This window comes from Sinohyriopsis cumingii, unplaced genomic scaffold (genome assembly GCF_028554795.1).
Source record: "Sinohyriopsis cumingii isolate HCF-2022 unplaced genomic scaffold, ASM2855479v2 utg001510l, whole genome shotgun sequence".
Classification (NCBI taxonomy): domain Eukaryota; kingdom Metazoa; phylum Mollusca; class Bivalvia; order Unionida; family Unionidae; genus Sinohyriopsis; species Sinohyriopsis cumingii.
The window spans coordinates 968,310-976,086 of NW_028316007.1; positions in this window are offsets into that span (position 1 = coordinate 968,310).

Sequence of the window (7,777 nt, forward strand, 5' to 3'; positions counted from 1 at the left end):
TCGGTGGAAGACAAAGACAGGATCTGCAGGAGTCCATGATGAAACTATTGACAATGAAGGTTACTGTATGTATGATTAAAATGTCTCGGCTTAAAACTGAATAGAAACTATCAAAGGCTACTGAAATCCTTCTGAAATCTCACACAAAATATTGCTTCCTTTATTCCAATTTCCTCGTGGTCCCAAATATGGTCAACTGTGTTGTGCATCACCATTGTCATAGAGACTGAACAATGAACCAATCAGTGCTTGCTCTGTAATACACTACTGATAAAGTCGGTATCAACATGAAAGTGTTGTTGCTGTTGTAGGGTTTAACACCTATTTTTCAGCACAAGATAGGCTTTACATGGTGGCCAGTATAAATGGTGGAGGAAGAAACTGGGAATAACCTGGAAAGAACCACCAACCCAGAAGCTACTGGCAAGCTTTCTCACATACCCACATTGGCTGATTCCATGACTTGAACCCACATAGAGGTGAGATGGCAGTGATCCATAATGGTGAGCGCTTTAGACCACTCAACAACTCAGGGCACCCAACATGAAAATGTTTTTCTTACAATAATCAAACTTGAAAGTGTCAATGTGTTGATAGGAATTCAGCAGTGTCAACCAATGGGTTGATAGGAATTCAGCAGTGTCAACCAATGGGTTGATAGGAATTCAGCAGTGTCAACCAATGGGTTGATATGAATTCACCAGTGTCAACATTAATCATGTTGGAGCATCGTGTTGTTATCATCTCTTTCAATTCAATGTTAAAACGAAGCAGCTTACAGTCTCATACAAATTACTGAAATCATTTATCTAAATGGAGAATTATTAAATTACTTTGAGATTAGAAAATTTTAAATGTCTAGCATGCATATAGGTAAATGTTACAATGTCTAGCATACATATAGGTAAATGTCACAATGTCTAGCATACATATAGGTAAATGTTACAATGTCTAGCATACATAATGGTAAATGTTACAATGCCTAGCATACATATAGGTAAATGTTACAATGTCTGGCATACATATAGGTAAATGATACAATGTCTAGCATACATATAGGTAAATGTTACAATGTCTAGCATACATAATGGTAAATGTTACAATGCCTAGCATACATATAGGTAAATGTTACAATGTCTGGCATACATATAGGTAAATGATACAATGTCTAGCATACATATAGGTAAATTTTACAATGTCTAGCATACATAATGGTAAATGTTACAATGGCTAGCATACGTATAGGTAAATGTTACAATGTCTAGCATACATATAGGTAAATGTTACAATGTCTAGCATACATATAGGTAAATGTTACAATGGCTAGCATACATATAGGTAAATGTTACAAGAATGTCTTAATTTGCTATACCAAGATACATTTTTTAAAAATGTGTCAGGGAACCCAGACAATACAAAACAAGCATGTCAAAGGATCAAAATGGAAGAGTCGTTCAGGGTACTCAGACCATATATAAATCAGCTGTTAGGAGAAAATCAGTATGCACACAAACATATATGCACCACAACCAATTCATAAAGGACACTCTCTTTTGCAAGTGCAAGCAAAAAGTCACTTTTAGCAAATATTGTAAACAGTGATAACTACATAATACTCACTAGAAAAAATATTGTAAACAGTGATAACCACATAATACTCACTAGAAAAAATATTGCAAACAGTGATAACCACATAATACTCACTAGAAAAAATATTGTAAATAGTGATAACCACATAATACTCACTAGAAAAAATATTGTAAATAGTGATAACCACATAATACTCACTAGAAAAAATAGTTCAGAATTTACAGCAATATTACTCTTAAAATTTATCACTTGTTTGTTCTGTGTCTTTTAAATTATCATATTTATAAAACTATGTATGAAATGATACTTACATACATATATAAAGAATACAAATCATATGGCAAATAAAAGTCCTTTCAAGTGCACTGGATCTGGCAAAGGATCACGTGTGTCCGGGATTGATTAAAATAAATGCAGTAAACTGACAATAACTAGTATCTAACTATCCTGAGCGCTTTCAACTCTTCACGAGTCTTTTTCAAACAATAATACAAAACATAGACACGACAAACAAATAAAACATAAAAAACATTGTGTTTGCAAAACTTTACATGACTATTTCTACAGGAATGAAACCTTTAAATGTATTATGTTTCAACTAGTTTATTTAAACTTCTTGTGGATGCTGTACAATTTTTATATTGACCTAGAAAACAATGGGCCATATTATTTTATGTAAATTTATGTAAGAGCAAATTACATCCCAGATATTTCATTGTTATATTAGTAATTATAGACTATTGGGCAACTAATAAGCAAATTTAGATAATTATTTAAATGAAAATGTGTCAGCTGCAAAAAGATCATTTTATTTGTGCATGGCTGTCTTTTTCTAGTCTTCTTGGTTGATACCACTTGTTTTCAATGTTCTAAGGCAGTGAATCCAATAAGATTCCTTTTCTTTTCTGGTTTTGGAACTCCAGTTGGGGTTGTGAGCAATTGCAATATATATATATATATATATATATATATATATATATATATATATATATATATATATATATATATACATATATACATTCAATGTATGAAGGTCTCTATACTTTTGTACCTAATATTATTTTATGAAAAAGTATGAAAATCTTTACTACATTTTTTACCACATTTTTTGCCGAATAACCTAAGGTATATCTAAGTAGAAGTTATAATTAACTGCTCTGTATACATGAAGATCTTTAATAGTCATTTTCAAAACATAGTTTATGATGAAACAAATAGTTATATTAGCAGTTAAAACCTCCTACTTCATAATGTATTTTATTATGCATATGGCTTACCTGTAAGTAGTTATTTCCATGAGAGAGAAAAATGTGCATTATATATAGGTGGCGCTCTAAGTTTCATAATTTGCATAGGGTTCAAGTTTTAAAGATAAATAACTTACCCCTTTTTCCTTTACTCGTTATATTAGCATTTTATAAACGTAATTTGTATATCTTAGGAATTGTTAATGAAACTTTAATTCCCTTTATTTTGGTGTATGATTGATTGGTGTATTATGGGCTACAGAGTATACAGCTTGGTCTTAAGATCCAAAGACATCTCAGCCACAGTACATGAAAGTAACACAGAGGTATGCCAACATTCTCTCCACTGCATATGCTAAAACTTGTTATGATGTCGAGTTGGTCCTAAATTAAATGGAATTACACGTTCTTCCAACTTCATGGCCATGGTTGTCTCGCTATCTCCAGAGCAACATGAAATTTTCACTAAAGACTTTTTATTTTATGCCATAGTAGCCATCTTGAAAATCTTGTAATACTTCTGCTTCTAAACACAAGGTACACCAGAAAAAGAGTTTCACTGAAGACTTTTAATGATCTCTAGCTGGTCCTAAATAAAAATAATGGCTATCTTTAAAAGCTTATCTTCACTCCTCTTAAAAATGGTTAAAATGGTTTAAGGGGCCATGGTTAAAATGGTTAAAGTGGCCATGATTAAAAATGGCCATGGTTCAAATAGCCATGGTTAAAATGGTTCAAATGGCCATGGTTAAAATGGTTCAAATGGCCATGGTTAAAATGGTTCAAATGGCCATGGTTAAAATGGTTCAAATAGCCATGATTAAAATGGCCATGGTTCAAATAGCCATGGTTAAAATGGTTCAAATGGCCATGGTTAAAATGGTTCAAATGGCCATGGTTAAAATGGTTCAAATGGCCATGGTTAAAATGGTTCAAATAGCCATGGTTAAAATGGTTCAAATGGCCATGGTTAAAATGGTTCAAATAGCCATGGTTAAAATGGTTCAAATGGCCATGGTTAAAATGGTTCAAATAGCCATGGTTAAAATGGTTCAAATGGCCATGGTTAAAATGGTTCAAATGGCCATGGTTAAAATGGTTCAAATGGCCATGGTTAAAATGGTTAAAGTGGCCATCTTGAAAAGCTTATCTTCACTCTTCTTAAAGGGATGTAGTGCTGACATACACTTGTCACTAAAATACTTCTTACTGCATGAAAATGATGTCACCTTCCAAAATATTTTTAAAAATCTTGTGATGGTTACTTCTCCTAAATGACATGTAGAAACACGTAACACTTATTTCTGGAAAAATATAATTATTCATGTATAAAAATGATGGTGATCTGATTTATAAAATGGCTGCCTTGGTGGCTGTCCTCAACAATCTTGATATGGCTCACTGAAATTCTGGGTCATATTGACATGGATTGTACTAAAATACTTCATGCAATATTAAATTAGTCTGAAAGAAAATGGTGCAGATCTGACAACCAACATAGCAGCTCTTTTTTTTAAGGAGTTCTGAAAACCCCAAAGTTCTTTGCAATTTTTTTGTCATTGCTTCCGATATGGGTTAATGCCATTTTTCAGCACATGATAAACTGTACCAAGACTTGAAACCAAGCAAAGAGTTGAGATGCCAGTGATCTGTAAAAGCAAGTACCTAGGAACACAAAGCCATCCAGGACTCATATTTTTGTACTTAATTGACCTTATTTTAGCTGCATTCCAATGAAAAGACTTTGTATTTGGCTCCATTCCAATGACCAGACTTTGTGTTTAGATGCATTCCAAAGACCAGACTTTGTGTTTAGATGCATTCCAATGACTGGACTTTGTGTTTAGATGCATTCCAATGACCAGACTTTGTATTTAGATGCATTTCAATGACCAGACCTTGTATTTCGATGCATTCCAATGACCGGACTTTGTATTTAGATGCATTCCAATGACCAGACTTGCATTTAGATGCATTTCAATGACCGGACTTTGTATTTAGATGCATTCGAAAGTCCAGACTTTTTTTTGTTTGCATTCCAAACACCAGACTTTGTATTTAGTTTCATTCAAATGGACTGCGTTTGTATTTTGTTGCATTCCAATGACCATACTTTCTAAATAGATGCAATCCAATGACAGACTTTGTGAAGAGATACATTCCAATGACCAGACTTTGTATTCAGTTGCATTCCAATGACCAGACTTTGTGATGAGATGCATTTCAAAGACCAGACATTGTATCTAGTTGCATTCCAAGGACCAGACTTTGTATTTAGATGCATTCCATTTACCAGAATTTGTGATGATATACATTCCAAACTCCAGACTTTGTATTTATTGCATTCTAAAGACCAGGCTTTGTATTTAGATGTATTCCAATGACCAGACCTTGTATCGAGTTGTATTCCAATGACCAGTGTTTGTATTTAAGTACATTCCAATTGTTACAAAATACCTGATATGTCATTGCTAGACCACCATAGATTCCAGTATTACTAAGGTAATGTGTTTGACACACCATGGTATTTTTGTAAATACACTTTTTCCTTGCATCGCATGACACCTACATAGCTTGCACAGCATGTGCGTAATACATGTTACAGCACATGACTATATATATATATATATATATATATATATATATATATATATATATATATTAATATTACTTAGGGACCTTAATTTGGACAAGTATTAGAGGGAAGCTATTTTTATGTTTAGCTTTCTGGGTGGGATTGACATTATGTTTTGCATAGTTTGAGCCAATGAGTTGGGGGATTTATATTCTTTTAAGTTCAAAATAATGTTCAGTTTCGCAAAACACATTTAATGTCATATTAAATGCTTGCATTGTTTTATCATACATTTAGTTCAATTCATCAAGAGTGTATGGCTTATGTAATTTGGTAGCGAGAGATAGTAAGGTTCAGATTATTAACAGGGATATGAGAATATATGCAGTTGAAGATGTATATATTAGAGTTTTAGTATATCATATTTTTTATTTAGCCAATCAATGGTATGTCATTTGTACATTACAGAAAGTCATACATCAGGAAATATTTCAGGTGTGTTGCTATAGATTCGTTTGAAACACTCAGATGTTATTAAGCTGAATGATAATCAGAAAAGAGATTATTCAGAAAGTCGTTTTCTCATATTCAGCTAACTAGGTGTGGATAACTGGGTGTGGGCTAACTAGATGAAGCTAGAGGCCACTGTAGTAAGGAGAGATGAAAGACAGGAGAAGTGCCATCGTAAAGTGGGTAGTAAACATTGGTCATATGTATGAGAAACGTCATATTTTTTTTAATGTCAGTGTAGTGGTTGACTATAGAGACAAGATGCATGACAGTGTTTGACTATCTAAAACAATGTCGTAGTGTTACTGAATATTCCAAATAATTAGTTATTTGTTCATCATTGTTTTCCACTGGGTCCATACTATGTACTCTTGTATTTATTTCAGTGTCCTGTTTCTTTATTTTACAATCATTAGTAGGAGAGGATAATACATTTTTTCAATGTCACTCAAATACGTGTTTGTTATTTCTTAAATCCAGTTCCGTCTCAAAGGGTGACAGCTTGATTACATTACACCAATGACAAGACTTTGTATTTAGTTCCATTCCAATGACCAGACTTTGTATTTAGTTCCATTCCAAAGACCAGACTTTGTATTTAGTTGCATTCCAATGACCAGACTTTGTATTTAGATGCATTCCAATGACCAGACCTTGTATTTAGATGCATTCCAATGACCAGACCTTGTATTTAGCTGCATTCCAAATGACCAGACTTTGTATTTAGATACATTCCAAATGACCAGACTTTGTATTTAGATGCATTCCAAATGACCAGACTTTGTATTTAGATGCATTCCAAATGACCATACTTTGTATTTAGATATATCCCAAAGACCAGACTTTGTATTTAGCTGCATTCCACTGACAAGACTTTATATTTAGTTGCATTCTGATCATGTGACTTTGTATTTAGTTGCATTCCAAAGACCAGTCTTTGTATTTAGTTTTGACTCCACTTCTTTGCTGCACAAACTTGTGAGCATTATGATGCTATCAAGAATGGAATTTTATGCAAGCCAATTTGTGGATATATCTGATGAATACACTGAATGATGTCACTTAAATACCCTCCCCAATATATACTTGTAGATTTAAGCAACCTTACCATGTGGTCATATACTGACATTGTAGATTTAAGCAACCTTACCATGGGTAATCCTTGAAGATTAGACTCAGTAATACATCTCTAGTTAAAGTCAGTGACAAATTGTTTGTGGAAAAGCATCGGAGAGCAGTCAGCAACCTTACAAACCCAGTAACAGGAAAACTGATGTTAGAACTCCTTTGCAGCTAAGCATAGCTGTCCTGTCATTACAACATTGTAATACTGATACAAGGATGACATTCCCCATTATTTGCAAATACAAAGTGACTTAGAGACAAATCTGGACTAGGAAACTATTTTGAGCCTGTTAAATGGGAAGCGTAATAATCCCAGTGGATGTCATAAGTTGTCAACATTCAGTGATCTTGTGAAGGAAACTAAAAATGCTATTGGATGATACTTAAAAATTCTTTGCAGTGAACAGTAAGATAAACAACTCTTCCTTTTTCATTAACTGACAATTAACTCATATTAATTAGTCATTGTATGATTGACATCTGAACCATAATCTGATTTGTGTTCAAAAATTGCTGTTTTACTAAACTACAAAGAGAATACATATTATGACAAAAAATGAACTTATTAAGTCCCATTAAAATGAAATGAGGTTACCATGAAGACATAATGCCAAGGAATGAAACTAAGACTAAAGAAATTGTGTTGGAGATGTTGACCACTTTATTAGAAATAAATGCACTCCAAGTTTATTTAAGTGGAAATGGGAAAACAAAGATAACAAATCACATA